Source organism: Panthera tigris, chromosome B3 (genome assembly GCF_018350195.1).
Source record: "Panthera tigris isolate Pti1 chromosome B3, P.tigris_Pti1_mat1.1, whole genome shotgun sequence".
Taxonomy (NCBI): domain Eukaryota; kingdom Metazoa; phylum Chordata; class Mammalia; order Carnivora; family Felidae; genus Panthera; species Panthera tigris.
The window spans coordinates 76,063,296-76,080,367 of NC_056665.1; the positions used below are offsets into that span (position 1 = coordinate 76,063,296).

Sequence of the window (17,072 nt, forward strand, 5' to 3'; positions counted from 1 at the left end):
TTTAAGGGTTCTTAGCAAATAAATCTCAGTGGTATGTTAAATTGAGTTGAGTTTATATTAGGATGCTTTAGCTGATCAAGTTTCTAAAAATGCTCTACCACAATGACAGATTTTAAGAGACAATTGAAAAGACCATCTAAAAATCCACAGATTAAACACTCAAAAAATTAAACACCCCTCATGATAAAGAAATGTGTTTAAAAAAACATGAACTAGAAGACAAAATCTTCTTAATTGGATAAAACTTATCTATGAAAAATTCAGAATAGGGGAGCCTGGGTGACTCAATTGGTTAAGCATCCCAACTTCAGCTCAGATCATGATCTCGTGGTTTGTGAGTTCAAGCCCTACATCAGGGTCTGTGCTGAAAGCTCAGAGCCTGGAGACTGCTTCGGATTCTGTGTCTCCATCTCCCTCTCTCTGTGGCCCTCTCCTGCTTATCTCTTTCCCTCTCTCTCTGTCTCCCCCTCTCTCTCTCACAAAAATAAACATTAAAAATTTTTTTAAATAAAAAATTCAGAGCAAACATCATCCTTAATGGAGAATTTTTTTTTTTAAGATTCTGTTAGTATCAGAAGCAAGACAAAAAATCAACTTATCACTAGTGGAAATTCAATATTCAACATAAAAAGTCCTTAGACAGTGAAATAAGACAGGACAAGAAAGGACATGGAGAAAGAAAAGAAACAAGTAGAAATAAATTGATTTCTTAAGCATAGATAATATATTTACTTATCATGGTGTACATAGCAAATCCAAAATAATCTACAGGCAAACTCATGAAACTAACAGAGTTTAAGAGAGTTTAACAAGGTAACTGAAGATGCGTATTAACATTAAATTGCATTTTCTAGGTACCAACAAACAACAACAAAAAATCTCATACTATTCAAGAATTCATTCACAAGTCTTATTGTCAGTAAGAACTTCTCTCACTACCGTATTTAAAATTATAGCCCACTATCAAAACCACTATCACTAACTGTTAAGCTTCCCTGTGTTTATTTTTCCCTATAGCAGTTTTTACTAGTTTACCCATTTGTCTGTTGTCCATCCAGCACAGAATATAAAGTATATAAGGAAATAATTTTTTAACTTACTTTCTTAATTTTCTTTTTAACTGCTCTGTCTTATATACCTAGAACAGTACCTGACACATAGTAGGGACTCAATAAGAATTTGTTGAATAAAACAATATACATGCAAATGTGCAAAATACATTATAATATCATGAAAATATAAAGTACCAATGAGTCTATGCAACAAAAGATGCCAATGGTAAGGCATACCAAGTTTATAGATAGAAGGTCTCAATATTGAAAGACATTATTAATCCCCAAATGGATCTTATAGATGAGAACAATTTTAACAAAGTTCGAACATAATTTCAAGGAATTTGTTATTCTAATTTTACAAAGAACAAAGGCACATGAAACCTTTTAACAAGAAAAGAGACAGAGGAGGTGAGGAAAGGTAGTGGAGAAGAAGAGTCGAAGGGGCTTGCCTTTTTAGATATTAACACTTAAAGTACATAATGCCTTACTATAAGTACAGAAAAAAATGACTAATAGGTCAGAGTCAAAACCAGCCCATCATATCTGTGAAAATTTAAAGTATAATAAATGGAATATTAGCAAATATTAATTAACAAATGGGATAAAGTATAACAAATGGGATATAGAAAAAATGTAGAAAAGAGGGACTATCCAAGTACTGGAGCACTGTTTTTCCCAATTAAAAAATAAGTAAATAAAATTATATTTTTCTGTTTTCATTACACACAAAAATTAACTCTAGAAGAATTACAGACATACAGTGAATGGCAATTTTTAACACACTTAGAATGTTATCTAGGAAAATATATTTGAGAAATATAATATATAAAGATAAGGGGTAGAATTTCTTGAGACACAAAAAAAAAGACTTAACCATATAAAGCTTGATAAATATAATTATGCTAAATTCAACAATCTGTGTTCACCAAAAAACACCACAAATAGAGTGATCATTCAAGGCACAAATTAGGAGAATAAAATTAATAACCTAATCAATGCAGAACTACAAATCAACAAGGAAAGATAATCTGACAGAAACAAAAAACACAAAAGGATTAGTAGCCACAGTAATTGGAAACAGTAATGGTAATCAAACAAAAAGACGTTCAACCTTAGTCATTACAGCAATATAAATTAAAATGAAAAACATAAAATATTACACCCAGTAAATAGACAAAATGAATAAATCTGATAATAGCAAGTGCTGATAAGGCTAGGGAGCACTGTGAATCCTTATAAACTACCAGGAAATGTCTAAATTGGTTTAACAATTTTGGACAACACTTTAGTCTTATCTTGTAAATTTGATCATGTGCATACTTCATTCAGTACCTGTAAATTCCGCTTGTAAGTATATGACCTATATATGACATGCACCTATAGATGTGTAAAAACCGTTCATAGCCTTATTGTTAGTAACAGCAACCTAGATTCCATGGACCAGAGAGAGATAAATAAACTGTGGTGTATTTAGCTAATAAAATATCAAAAATCAGTCAAAAGAACATAGTTATGACGATAATATGGGCAAATATTAGTAATAAGCAAAAGAAAACAAGCTCCAGAAGACTGCATACTTCTTTACACAATATATTCGTCAGCAACACCTTACACATGTGGGAAAGCTTTTTAAAATAAAAAGCAAACTGTCCTCAGCTGCCTGTGAGATGCTAGGTCCTTCCGCGGAAGGGAAGGCCGCATAGGGGTGAGGCCCTCTCTTCATCCGGGACTAGCATGGCGCCCAGTAGCACCTGTTCAGCCCTCTCCAGCACAATGGCATCTGCCTTCAAGCTCATCTGCATCTACTCTGCTCTCATCTTGTACAATGATGAGGTAATGGTGACGGAGACGATCAGTGCCCTCATTAAAGCAGCAGGTGTAAAAGTGGAACCTTTCTGGCCTTCCTTATTTGCAAAGGCCCTGACCAACATCGTCAACATCTGGAGCCTTATCTGCAAAGGTCGGAGCTGGTGGGCCCACCTCAGCAGCTGGAGGCCCAGCTAAGGAGAAGAAAGTGGAAGGAAAGAAAGAAAACTCAGAAGAGTCTGATGATGACATGGGCTTTGAGCTTTTTGACTAAACCCCTTCTGTGACCTGTTCAATTAAAAGCTGAACTCTTAAAAAAATTTAAAAAATAATAAAAAGTAAAGAAACAATAAACATAAAAAGTAGTAGTTGACCTCGAAGAGGGGAAAATGGAGCAGAATACATAAGGTCTGGAATATAAAATAGGGAAAAACACACAGACGATTCAATGATATTAGAGATATTCAGATCTTAAATAGGGTGATGAATTACTGTGGATACACTTTGATACTATTATATAATTCTATAAATCATCGAGTATTACACAATAAAAAGAAAAGCAGCATAAACAAAACCCCATTAAACTAAAGAAAAGCTAATACATAATATTTTTCCAGTAATGCCAATAGTTGGAAAATTAAATAAATTTCCTTGTTAACATTTTTCTAAAAGACACCAAATTTCAAGTTTTGAGAAAATTATCTCACTATGGGATGTATAAACTGTGTCATAAGATAAAAGCTGTTTTTCTTTTAGACTTTTTTTAAAGGAATTACAAATGAATTATTTTTTTTAAAGAAACATATCCTAAGGAGGACATGATTTTGCATCAGAGTTTTACCTTACTAGTTATAACCTAGGTAAGACCACTGAATACATATATTTTATAGGAAAAGGAAGTGGTATTCAGCCATATTCTGTACTTGTGTTTTGTAACATTAGATCTAATTTTACAGTGTATCTTTAGGCTTTGGTAAGCAAATCTTTTATTTCTTTGTTACAAAAAAAAATCACCCCAACTAAGCTTGTTCTACTTTATCCTGCACTAGAGCCAGCTTCCTTTATTTCAATTCAGTCTTTGTGCTACCTCATTATTTTGTACACAGTAGCATTTTATCTAAGCCTCTTCCTCAGCTTTGGAAAGAGTGAGTCATTGGGTGAAAGAGTTACCCCCTTGCCAGACCCACTTCAATTAAGAATTATAGTGCCTCCTAAAAAAAAAAAAAAAAAAAAGAAAGAAAGAAAGTAAGAAAGTGGGGCGCCTGGGTGACTCAGTCAGTGAAGCGTCCAACTTCTGCTCAGGTCATGATCTCACGGTTCATGAGTTCGAGCACCGCATTCATGAGTTCGAGCTGACAGCTCAGAGCCTGGAGCCTCCTTCAGATTCTGTCTCTGCCTATCTCTACCCCTCCCCCTCCCCCCCCCAAAAATAAATAAAAATTAAAAAAAATTACAGTGCCTTCTGTGTGCAAGGTTACTTGCTATGTGAACGAAACAGAAACAGTATAATGTAACTAATGGGACATAAATAGACTGAGAATGTATTAGATACAGAACAGACTAGAGTGAGGAAATTTGGTTAAATGTGTCATTTTTTTAACTACAGTGCACAGAATTATCTTTCATAAGAGGTTATTCTCAGGATACAAAATATCTCAGAAGTATAGAATAAAATAAACAGACTCTTAACTACAAACGTGGTTGCCAGCAGGGAGGGAGGTGACATAGATGAAGGAACAAAAAGAAAAAAAAAAGAGGTGTAAAATAAAGAGAAAACACAATAGAAAAACAAACTCAATTAAACACCAGTTATGAAAAATTCAAGTTCTGTTTCAAAACATAATAAAGAAAAGTGTCCACATTTTCAATATTTTCAAAAAAATGTTCAGTGTGCTTTAATGTTCTTTATCTGTGGCAAAACAAAAAACAAAGAAAGAGAAGATTCTTCTCAGATATATTTTTGATACAGCATCATAACAGACACTGCCTTTGAGGAAAGAAACATACTAAAACTCAACTACTTAAATATTGAGCAGCATTCTCTAATTTTTACAGGAAGAAAGAAGAATGGATGGTAACAGTATTTTTATCACCAAGACAGAGAAAACACGAGAGATGGATTTGGGAGAGGAGGCAAGATGAACTATTGCAGGATGTGACATTGAAGGCTACTTCCTCCCAATGTCTCTGGTGAACAAAAACCAGAAAGAACAGCTTTACAACAAGCACCAACAAGCAACGCTTCCTAACACTGACTCTATGTCCTTCTGTAAAAACGGCTATGTGTCAAACAGTGGAGAAATGTAATCATTATTTTTAGAAATTTTTAGACATTTTCCATTTCCTAGCTGACTATCATAATTTATTTCCCACAGGGTTGTTCATCATCCGTAAAAATTGTGTAGGATTTGTGAAGCAATCTTGAATTTATACCCTCTGGGATATTTTAGCGTAGAACCAGAAGAAGCCTATGGCGATTTCTTTTATTTATTTATTTATTTATTTATTTATTTATTTATTTATTTATTTATTTATTTTTTATTCAAACTGGAAAAGAAAACTATCTGTTGATGAATTGTATCAAAGGTTCTCAGAACAGAATCTGGCTATTGTCCAGATTCTGGACTATTGTCCAGAGTTTTGGGTGTTGTTGTTGTTGTTGTTGTTGTTGTTTTCTTTTTAATCTTTTCAAAGTTTAAAATTCTGGAGGTCATTTAACAGTTTAGGTACTACGTAATTAGTTTGTGGCATTCAAGAAAGGACTGTCAGCCACTGCGAGAGGAATGAATGGAGAGGGCTTGGGGGGTTGCCTGGAGAAACACAGCTTGAGAGTAGATCTCCTTATTTCACTGCACCATGCTGGACAGTCAGAAGTTACTTCTCAGTATTCTGCCTGGAGAAAGCCCAAAAGGCTGTGGGGCACAAATTTACAAATCAATGGTCATTGCTGCTGAAGTCCAAGCTTGGATTCATATGCTGGGCGAAAGAAATTCCTCTAATAGTTGTGCAAAATATTGAGCCTGAGAAAACAGTGGTTATCACAGGTTTTTCTCTATTCCCTTTGAACTAGCATTCACAGAATCTTAAATAATTTGCATCTGAAAAGTTAGGCTACAATAATGCATTATCATTTCACCAGTTACTCTTTTAAAAAAAAAAGTTTATTTATTTTGAGAAAGAGAGAGAGAGCATGCAAGCATGCATGAGTAGGGGAGGGAAAGAGAGAGAGAGAGAGAGAGAGAGAGAGAGAGAATATCCGCAGCATGCTCCATGCTGTCAGCATGGAGCCCAGTGTAGGGCTCAAACTCATGAATCGTGAGATCAGGACCTGAACTGAAATCAAGAGTCAGATGCTTAACTACCTGGGCCACCCAGACACCCACTGACCAGTTCTTCACACAGTTGACAAGCTGCTTTTTTAATCTGGTGAAAATAGTAAAACATAACACCTGTCAACAGCACTGACAATGGAATGAGCTAGCTGAATATTTCCTTTTATTTCCATGCAATTTTTTTTTCTCAGAAAACTAAGGCTTTGTGTCAAATAGTATTGATTCAGGAAGATTCTCCCAATTCAAGTATATAAATATACATTTATGGAATGTTGTGCTACTGTGTGCATTTACTAGACTCTTTCTCCAGATATTTCCACATAGCTTTAATGCAACAGAAGGAGAATAGAGTAAACCATTGGGTTTAACCCTGGCTCCAGCTCTTATTAGCTGAGGGACCTAGGATAATAGCTTTTCCCTCTGGGCCTCAGTTTTCTTGCTTGTAGTGTAGGATAGTAATTAATACAGATTAGATATTTAACTACTGCATCTGGCAGTACATATACACACACACGCATATATATACACACATATGTATATATATAATATTTTATATTAAATCAATTTGCTGTATTGAATGTACCTTCTTAAAATCATAAATATTCTAGGAGTTACATGGGTTAACAGACAGGGACCTAAAGACAGATGAAAATGCACAACTGCTGACTGGGTGATGTATCGTGTGGTTAATTTCAGTAGCAACTGTATGGCTAGAGTAGCTAATATTATTGTGTTCTTAGTCTTCTAAAAACTTGACATGAGTTAAATCAACAAATCTTTCAACAATCCTAGGAGTCAAGTACTGGTATCTTTTTTTTCACATATGAGGAAATGGAGACACCAAAAGATTAGGTTAACTTGCCCTAAATCATACAGCTAGTAAGGAATTGAGCTGGGATTCCAACTCAGCAAGTTGGTACCAGTCTCTTAACCACTATGCCCTGCTGGCTCTCCATGTATTTTTCTCCATGTATTTTACTGGGAAAAATGTGTATTATACCTCATACACATAAGAGGTATATCTGGATGTTCTTTCTACATATTGAATAATCACACTTTAGGTGGATTCAAGTTAGCGTGAGGATTAGGGTTAGATCAAAAATAAAATCTTGTTCTTACATTATGCCCTGCCATGACACAATTTATCATAAGCCACCTGCATTTCCTTTTCTTTTTCTAGAAAACACATTTTAAGAAATACATGCCTGTCTGTATATGAAACTTGGTAATTCCCTAGATAGTTAAATATAAAGAATAAAACAGTGACCCAAATTCCTAGCAGTGGGAACAGATGTTTTAGAGAGAAGCAAAAGTATAACTGCTTCCCTAAGTCATCATGAGATGTGTAAAATTCCCAAGAGGCCCTGAATAAAGATCATTCCAATTTTGAATTAAAACCCTACAAGGACACTTTTTAATCTCAGAAGAAAAACACCAATAGATTTGCCTTTAGACTTTGGGGACTGAACAGAAATTGTCTAGGTCATGAGTATAAATAGGTTTCCTAATAAACGCCAGTTGGTAGTGGCTGAATAGGAGGCTGAATTGAACAGCAAGCTTGGGCTGTATTTGGCTTACTGGGAAAGGATGCAAGTCTCACTCAGTGACCTATACCTTAAATATAGATTTAGGGAATGGTAGCCCAGATGTTCTATTTTCGCCATCCCCATATAGTCAACTTGTTTTCTTACATTCTTCTGCTCCTCTCTGACAAACCGCCCTCTTCCCACAAAGAGAAACATGTACACACACACACACACACACACACACACACACACACACACACTCAGAATTTACCATCACCAGAAGGAGATCCTTCAAATGGAATCCTGGGCTTGTCTTCAGACCCAATCTTCTGTGCTTCCCTTAATTTCTGTTATGGAGTCAGCTAATGTTTTAATAGTCACCTTTATCAGCCTATAAGAACTGATACTGATAACGATCCAAAAAGATGGAAAATATATTTTTCAGATTCTTAAGAGCTTACAATAAACCTGTTTACTTTGAAGTCCGTTGATGAATGAATAGGAGTTGAATAACACCTCCTTGAGCATGCATGAAAATCATGCTAGTTTTGCATGAATGGTATCAAGTAATATTGAGATTAATGGACGGATGACTGAAGAGCTGGGGATAAGAAAGAAGGAGTAGAGAAAAAGAGTGGGGCGGTACCAAAACCATTTTGGAGAAAGGAAGATTGGAAGAAGAGTTGAGAGAATACTCAGCATATCCATAAGAGAAAATCCAGGACTTGGAAAAAAAGGATATGCCAAGAGAGACTTAGTGACCAGCACTGTTTTATGCTATGACTACCTGGTATGTGACTATATACACTCTACATATATACAGTATATTTATATATATTATATATTATATACACATTATATACACTATATATTATATACACATATATATTAATATATTCACTCCAAAGGGCACCACCCTCTCCCCTGCCAGTAGAGGGAGCCAGTGTTTGATAAAACCAAGAGCAGTTTTCTCTCATTATTATTTGAAAACATCAACTTTTTCAACTCAAGCCATTTGTTTCTCTCTTCTTGCTTTTTAGGGATGAGAAAATACTCTTGTCAGTGGTTTATACTGGGAAAATCACTTAATAGGCTCCCCCCATTCAGACCAAGGTCCGCAAAGAAAGCACAAAACAGCTTTGATTAAAGTCACCTTCTAAGGGGTACCACCAACAGAATGCAATAAAACTTCTAAATGATCTTTGAGTCACCATTCATAAAAGGAAAATAACAATTTGATAGTACTTTCTATGGCTTAGTGTCATCATTAAAAATGGGAAACTGGTCATAGCAGAAGCCCCTGGGTTGAGAGATAAGTGGTACAACATCAGTGGCCTCAATATCTAATGATGCAAAACCAAGACTAAATTATTAATGCTACTTTAGTATGACTATGTTCTGGCTCTTGGATCAGAGCTGTTCAATGGACTAGAGAGAACAGGGGCTGCATTTTAGATAACAGAAAACTAGGTAGTACCTTATTTGTATGTCACATTTTCCATTTCAAAGGTGTTTTTTCAGTATTCACAGTTGGGGTAGATACAGCATGATGCTAAGTTTCCAATATCAACCAGTGTCAAACATCTCTGAACAGCCAAATTTGGTTTACAGTGTGTGGAAATTAAACCAAACCAAAAAACAAACCAAAAAACAAAAACAAACAAAACCACCTTGACACCAACCAACAGAACATTCTGACCTTGGACAATTGGGCTAGTGATAGCATAATAACAATCCTTAAAAAGCAGGAAGACCAGTTATTGGCTGTAGTTAGTCTCTTGTTTATTCTAAGCTCTGTTTATAGGATACAAAATACAAGAAAGATTGGACAATTATCCATTTGATTTGATCACTGTAGGCAGCCAAACCAGCTAATTCAGCAGGGAGACAGAGCCCTGACTAGCTAGACTAATCAAATCAAGAGAGTAACTGCCAGATCTCCCCTTTACTTTAGCCGAGTAGATGCTGCCTTGGGGAATGGCTTAGATTCAAAGGCTCTGACTGTTTGAAGTCCCCCAAAAGTCTGTTAATTGGAGCTCTTTGGATGCTTTGGATGGTTAAAATTACATAGCTTAGGTTGGTTGGCTAATCGGTTCTCAGACAACATAAATTCGGCCACTTTAAAACAATAGGGGGAAAAAGCCCTTCATAATAAAAATGATAACTATAATGGTCTGACTTTGATACTAACAAAGGAAGTAGAGCAAAATCGCATTTGGGATAGTCAGCCACTTTTTTATTTGGCAAAATAGCCAGGAAATATAGAGATGAATTTTTAAGTTCAGAATGGTGTTTCAGGTTTGAGTCCTGTAAGCACAGGGTCACATGATAATTCCTTTAGCTTGTTAGTGTCAACAGTTGGCATAAGATGAAACAATAACTTCGGTGCTATATTTTATCCCTGTAAAATTAATCTCGTATGTTTTTCAGGGACATATGTAATTTTTTTCTAAGAAATGATCTCCTTTATAAGTAGAAGCTAGAGTGTACAGACAGTACTGAATCGAGCTCAGCCAAGTCAAAGGGAAAAGATATTCAGGGTTAACAAAATTAGAGAATTCAACACAGGTAGCTGAAGGTCTGTATGTCTTAGCATGGTCCACTTGGCCCAATTATATTACCACCACCAAAACACACAAATATAATAGCTCTTCAACTAAAATCTGGAAATCTTTATGCCCCAAGATCCTTGACACAGATGTATGGGTCCCTTTGATGCAATCCTTCCTTGGTGATTACCAATGGTGAAAGTACCCCTAAAGAAACATGACCCAAACTATTCTATGTTCCTTCTCTGGAGACTAGGTCCAAATTAAGTCAGTTCTCATAAAACAGCAAAGTCAAACAACTATGAGTGTTTATTCATTTGCAGCCTAGTTCGTTAACATCCAAGGGATGTGGGACAAAATCTACTTCATCTAGAATCTTGGAATCTCTAGAAAAAGCAAAGGAACAACTTAAGAGAAGGATCATTTACCACAAGTGAATAAATTTTAATGTTTATTTATTTTTGAGACAGAGAGAGACAGAGCATGAATGGGGGAGGGGCAGAGAGAGAGAGAGACACAGAATCTGAAGCAGGCTCCAGGCTCTGAGCTGTCAGCACAGAGCCCGACGCGGGGCTCGAACTCACAGACCGCGTGATCATGACCTGAGCCGAAGTCGGACGCTTAACTGACTGCGCCACCCAGGTGCCCCCACAAGTGAATAAATTAACATTCATTTCACCAAAATATTTATTGGCCACCTATTAAAACAAAGCATAATTTTTTAAGAATATGAAAAATGCAAACAAAAGTATAACTTATTATAACTACCTATATAGTACTTATGAAAAGTTGACATGACTGATACCATTTTAAAATAGAGTTGGAGAGGCCACTGTAGAGAAACTGCCTTATCCCTCAAACTTCTGGACGTGAGAGACTCCTTTTTGAGAGAAGTCCCACTTTCCTTTATTAAACAAATGGCTAATGAGCACTTGACCAGAGCAAAAAAGACACTTGGAGTGGACCAGAACAGCAACTGTTTTATAAGCAATTTCCTCTACATTCAACAGGACAACAGGCATTCTGACCATAAAAGTGACGGTTATGGACTTTGTGAAGACCAAATAGTTAACTAATGCATACTGGAATAGTTTTATTTAACACCAATAGAAGGATGCCTAGGTGGCTCAGTAGGTTAAGCGTCCCACTCTTGACTTCAGTTCTGGTTGTGATCTCACAGTTCATGAATTTGAGCCCCATATAGGGCTCTGTCCTGACAGCAAAGCCTGTTTGAGACTCTCACTCTCCCTCTCTATCTGCCTTGGCCATGCATGCACGCTCTGTCTTTCTCAAAATGAATAAATAAACTTTAAAAAAAAAAACACTAACAGAATAGTTGATCAATGTGTATCCAAAAGTGACTCAGCATTTTAGTGCCAGTCAACAATTTGATTCTCTTTTATCCAAGTCAAGTAATTGTCACCCCTCTACCATGCCTCTCCTCTTTTTCATAAAAAGCCCTTGCTTTCACCCTGCATGCAGGATACTTTTCTGGTTACTGCTGGAAAATGTGCTCCCCAAACTGCAATTCTTTGATCCCAAATACACACTCATTTACCTCTCATTATGGCTATTTTCAGGCTGACATACTTAATAGCCAAACATTTCCATTAATTTAACACAATAACCCAGTGAAATTACTACTATTATCATCACTATTTTATAAATGAGAAATTTGCAGCTCAGGCAAAGTAAGTGATTTGAACAAAGTTGCTCAAGTATTTGGTAAGAAACACAGCCTCCCTTCAAGAAGCCTCACAAAGAATTAACAATGCAATTGGTAAAAATATGCCACCAGGAAATGTGCTACTATCAATGACTGGCATGAAGTTAAGAGCATAAGATTTCAGAGGCAGGAAAGATGGAGAAATCTTTTATGGACAAAGTAGGATGTAAGGGCACGTGACAGGGCTGCCTGGGAACTTGGGAATAAGCAGATAAGTGGTAAGGGAACGTTTCACTTAAGGGAAATACTGTGAGCATTCTAACTGGATAAGCATTTAGCATGTTGGAGGAAGATTTGCAAAAGTAATTCAGAAACAGACTATAAAAGAAATAATGGGTTAAAGAGTTTGCACTTCAACATCTAGGTGATGTGAAGTTATCACAAGTTTTTTTTTTTTGTTTTTTTTTTGCACAGGAAATGGACATGAAAATAGAGTCTGGAGGAAAATTAATTTGGCAATAGTCTACAGTATGTGTTAAAAAGAAAGAGATTAAAGGCATAAGAGACTGTTAAAAACTGATAACAAACTGAGGGTTGATGGGGGGTGGGAGGGAGGGGAGGATGGGTGATGGGTATTGAGGAGGGCACCTTTTGGGATGAGCACTGGGTGTTGTATGGAAACCAATTTGACAATAAATTTCATGTATTAAAAAAAAAAAAAAAGAAAGAGATTAAAGGCAGAGGTATCTGTTAGAACACTAGGCTACAGCCTTAGTCTGTTCAGGCTGCTCTAACAAAATATCAGAGGCTCGGTAGCCTGGTGGTACTTATTTCTCACACTTGAGGAGGTTAGGAAGCCCACGATCAGGCACCAACAGATTCAGTGTCTCATTAGAGCCCACTTCCTGGATTATAAATGTCTTTTCACTGTAATCTCACATAGTGAAAGAGACAAGGGAGTTGCCTGGAATCTCTTTTGTATGTATACTAATCCCATTTTCAAGTTGACCTAAGTGGGGAAACTTCATGACTTAATCTTCTCTCAGGGAACCCACTTCCAAATACTACCACATTGGGGATTAGATTTCAATGTGTGAATTTTGAGGACACAAACATTCGGTCTACAGCATTCTTCTCCTGGCCTCTGAACTTCATGTGCATCTCACAGGTCATCAACTCAAAAGTCTTAAATCCAAAGTCTTACCTAAAGATCCTCTAAATTGGGACACCTGGGTGGCTCAGTCAGTTGAGTTTCTGACTTGATTTTGGCTCAGTTCATGATCCCAGAGTTGTGGGATCGGGTCCTGTGTCAAGCTCCTCACTGAGTGTGGGGCCTGCTTAAGGCTCTCTCTTTCTCTGTCTCCCCCTACCCCACTCACGCACACACACACTCTAAAATAAATAGAGCACACACGCGCTCTAAAATAAATAATAAATAAATGGGAAAAATAAAGATTATCTAAATCAGATATGGGAAAACTCAAGGTGTAACTCATTTGAGGCAAATTCCTCTCCAGGTATGAATCTGTGAAACCAAACATGTTAAATTCTTCCTAAACACAGTGGTAGGACAGGCATAGGATAAACATTCCTACTCCAAAAGCGAGAAATAGAAAAGAGTGACAGGTCTCACCAAGCAAGTCCAAACCCAATAGGGCAATTTCCATTAGATCTTATGTTCAAGAATAATCCTTTTTGACCCTATTCTCTGCCCTCCAGGCCCAATTGAATGGGAGTTCTGCTTTCCAAGCCACCTAGGGTGACAGCCCTACCCCCAAAGTTTTCCTAAGAAGCCTTGTCCCTGTGGCGTTGGATGGCCCTGTAACAGTTCTTGCCTGAGCCCACAGCTCTCTGGGGTTGAAATCCTGAGCCCTTGGCTCTGCCAAGAGGCTTCATCATTTGAAAACTTGGTAGAGACAGCCATGCCCCTACAGCTTTGCTGCATACGGTCTATGCTGCATCTGGGTTCACCAGACACACAACTGGAGTGTAGGAAGGAGTTGGCAATGTAAGGTAGGTCCCATAGGCACCAGCAGCCCAATGCACTCTGGACCAGTGGTGGGAGGGCACCTCTGATGATCCTTTGGGATCATCCTTCCATTGACTTGGGCAATAGCTCCTGGCTTCTGTCAAGATGGCTCCTTGTCAAATAGTCATATGACTACTTTCTTCATGTTCTCTCTCAAAAGACTTTCTTATTCTTTTCTATACAGCTAGGTTGATAACTTCCAAATCTTTAAATTCTGTTTCCGTTTTGATTAACTATTCCATTCCTCCTTTTATTATAAGTATCCAGGAGAAACCAGACTACTTCTTCAATAATTTGCTTAGAAATTTATTCAGCCAAATACCCAATTTCATCACTCACAAATTCTACCTTCCACAAAACACTAGGACGTGAACACAGTTCAGCCAAGTTCTTTGCCATTTTATATCAAGATTTCCTTTCCTTTGGTTTCCAGTAATATGTTCATCATTTCCATCTGAGACCTCAGCAGAATGGCCTTTAACATTCACATTTATACCAACATTATGTTCAGGATTACTTAGGTGAACTAAAGAGATTGAGGTCTTTTGGTAACTCCCCTCTTTTCTTTCGAGCTCCCACCAGAATTGCCTTTAACGGTCCATTCATAACAATATAGGCTTTTCCTCACATGCACCTCCAAATTCTTCTAGATCCTACCAATTACTCAGTTCTAAAGTTACTTCCAAATTTTTTGGCATTTGTTACAATAGCACTTCACTCTCAATACCAATTTCTGTCTTCATCCATTTGGGCTACTTTAACAAAATACAGTATATTTGGTGGCAACAGAAATTTATTTCTTAGTTCTCAAGGCTGGGAAGTCCAAGATCAAGGCACCAAGAGAGTCTGGTGAGAACCTGTTTCCTGGTTTATAGATGATTTTCTTTTTGTTATAATACAACATACCATGACATGAAGGGTAAGGAATTTCTCTGCAGTCTCTTTTATAAAGCAGAGCTCCCATGACCTAATCACTTCCCAAGGGCCCTACCTCCAAACACCATCACCATGGGGATTAGATTTCAGTAGATGAATTTTGGAGGGGACACAAACATTCCAGTCTGTGGAAGATACATTTCCCTAAAATAATAGCACCCTGTAGGCTTCTTTAAGCAGTGATGGGGGTCAGAGGAAGTAATTCAAGCTGGGTAACAGCAAAAGAGTTATGTAACTAGGAGTCCATTTTATGAGAATATTCCACCTATTATACAATGGTTTATATGAGTAACATCAGATTTTAAAGGTCCCAAGGGGCACCTGGGTGGCTCGGTCAATTAAGCCTCCAACTCTTGGTTTCGGCTCAGGTCATCTCACAGTTTGTGAGATTGAGGCCCATGTTGAGCTCTTCGATGACAGTGAAGAGCCTGCTTGGGATTCTCTCTCTCCCTCTCTCTCTGCCCCTCCCCAGTTCCCATGTGTGCTCTCTCTCTCGCTCTCTCTCTCTCAAAATAAACAAACTTCAAAAAAAAATAATAATAAAGGTCCCAAGAATTCATAGGTGTTATGAGGGAAAGCAGCACTTGTCATGAAAGGGTAGGGAAGACCTGATGGATGATGAAAGAATGACAAAATGGAACACACAGAGCAGCACAAATGGTGACTGGAAGAGCTGTGACAAGAGCGTGGATGTAAAAATTCCACAGAGGAAGGGGAATTATTTTGCCTGAAGAAGAAAACTAATAGACGGCAATAAAGGAGGAAGCCATGGACTGCAGGGAACATTGCCTGACAGACAAACTATTGGATGACAGAGTTCTATTCCCAAGGGAAGCTGTGGAAATTTCATCAGTCAGACACTTAAGGTGAGTTTGAGCAAAGCAATCCAAGATCTGCTGTGAGAGCAGTTTTGCATCTGCATGAAAAGGACAGGGTGGTCAATGGCCACCTCTAATGTATTTGACATCACGTTAAATCAAAAACAACATGACACTCTCTTTGGTAGCAGTGTTTTTCATACCTGGATACCAGCAAGTAGAGTGCTCTTGGACACCTATTCCTCTTTCCCCAATCCCCCATAAATGCTATTTCAATTTTTATCACCCTCTTAAATCCTCAAGCACCCCTTCTCTTATCTTCTCTCTACAGGTGACCTTGCCATCTGTTTCAGAGAAAATGAAAATGATCTCACCTACCTCTCTGTCTCTGTCTTTCTCTCTTCCTCACCCATACACATTCTTTGTTTCTTTCTCATGTAGTATAGGGTGGAAAACGTTTTTCCTTCTTCCTGGTCTAATAACTAAGTCAACATAGGACAGATTAATAGGAGAAAAACAAATTTAATTTCATACATATGGGAGCTCATTAAAAATAGAATCAAAGAGGTGACCAAAGTAGGTAGTTTTTATACTCTTCTGATAAAGAAACAATGAATTTGTAAAGAATTGACAAGACAGAGAAGTTTAGGCTTTAGTGTAATAAATTAATGAAGTAACAGTGTTTGTTTAGACAGACTTCTCGGTCCTGAATTCCCTACCTCTAGGGATAAGGAGATCTCTTCACTTCCTATTTCAGGGAAGGTAACCTTCATAAAGGAGTTTTATTTCCTGCTTTTTGGGGGGTAGAGGGACAAAGGATAGTAAAAAATAATCAATATGCCAAAGTGGCATACTTTGGGGTGGCCTGCCCTGAACCCCTTCAGTAGACTCTGTTAGTTACTTACCCAATCACTAGCCTCCACCTTTTCTATTCTTATAGAACCCACATTTTTTAGGGTATTGGGCAGTCCTGTGCCTGGAGAGGGGTGCATATTCTACAACTTCAGTAAGTAAATCATAATTAGTATGTGCCGTGGTCATTCAAATTCTTCTTGGCAAGGACAGGTTTAGTAATGGCATTTTTTGGTCAAAATTTTCACCGGAAGACATTAACATAAGCCTGTTAGGAAGCTTCTGGTAATGTTTTTCTCACTCTTCAAAGACACATAGCTCTTATTCACATTAAACTTTTTGTATTGTGGTCAGACAAAACCACTAATCTTTTTTTCATTTCTTATCAAATTCACATCTTTATGCCTTAGACTCTCCTGCTCATTTCCCTTGTTCTGAATATTGCTTGTTATTCATTATCTTGTTTTCTTCCTGGTTCATGATGTTCTCCTCCTCTTTATGTG

General features: G+C 37.3%; 1 pseudogene; it reads left to right on the forward strand.

Annotated features, from left to right (window-relative positions):
• The first annotated feature begins 2,828 nt into the window (after nucleotides 1-2,828).
• Nucleotides 2,829-3,135, forward strand: LOC102969553 (annotated as a pseudogene).
• Nucleotides 3,136-17,072: the final 13,937 nt, after the last annotated feature.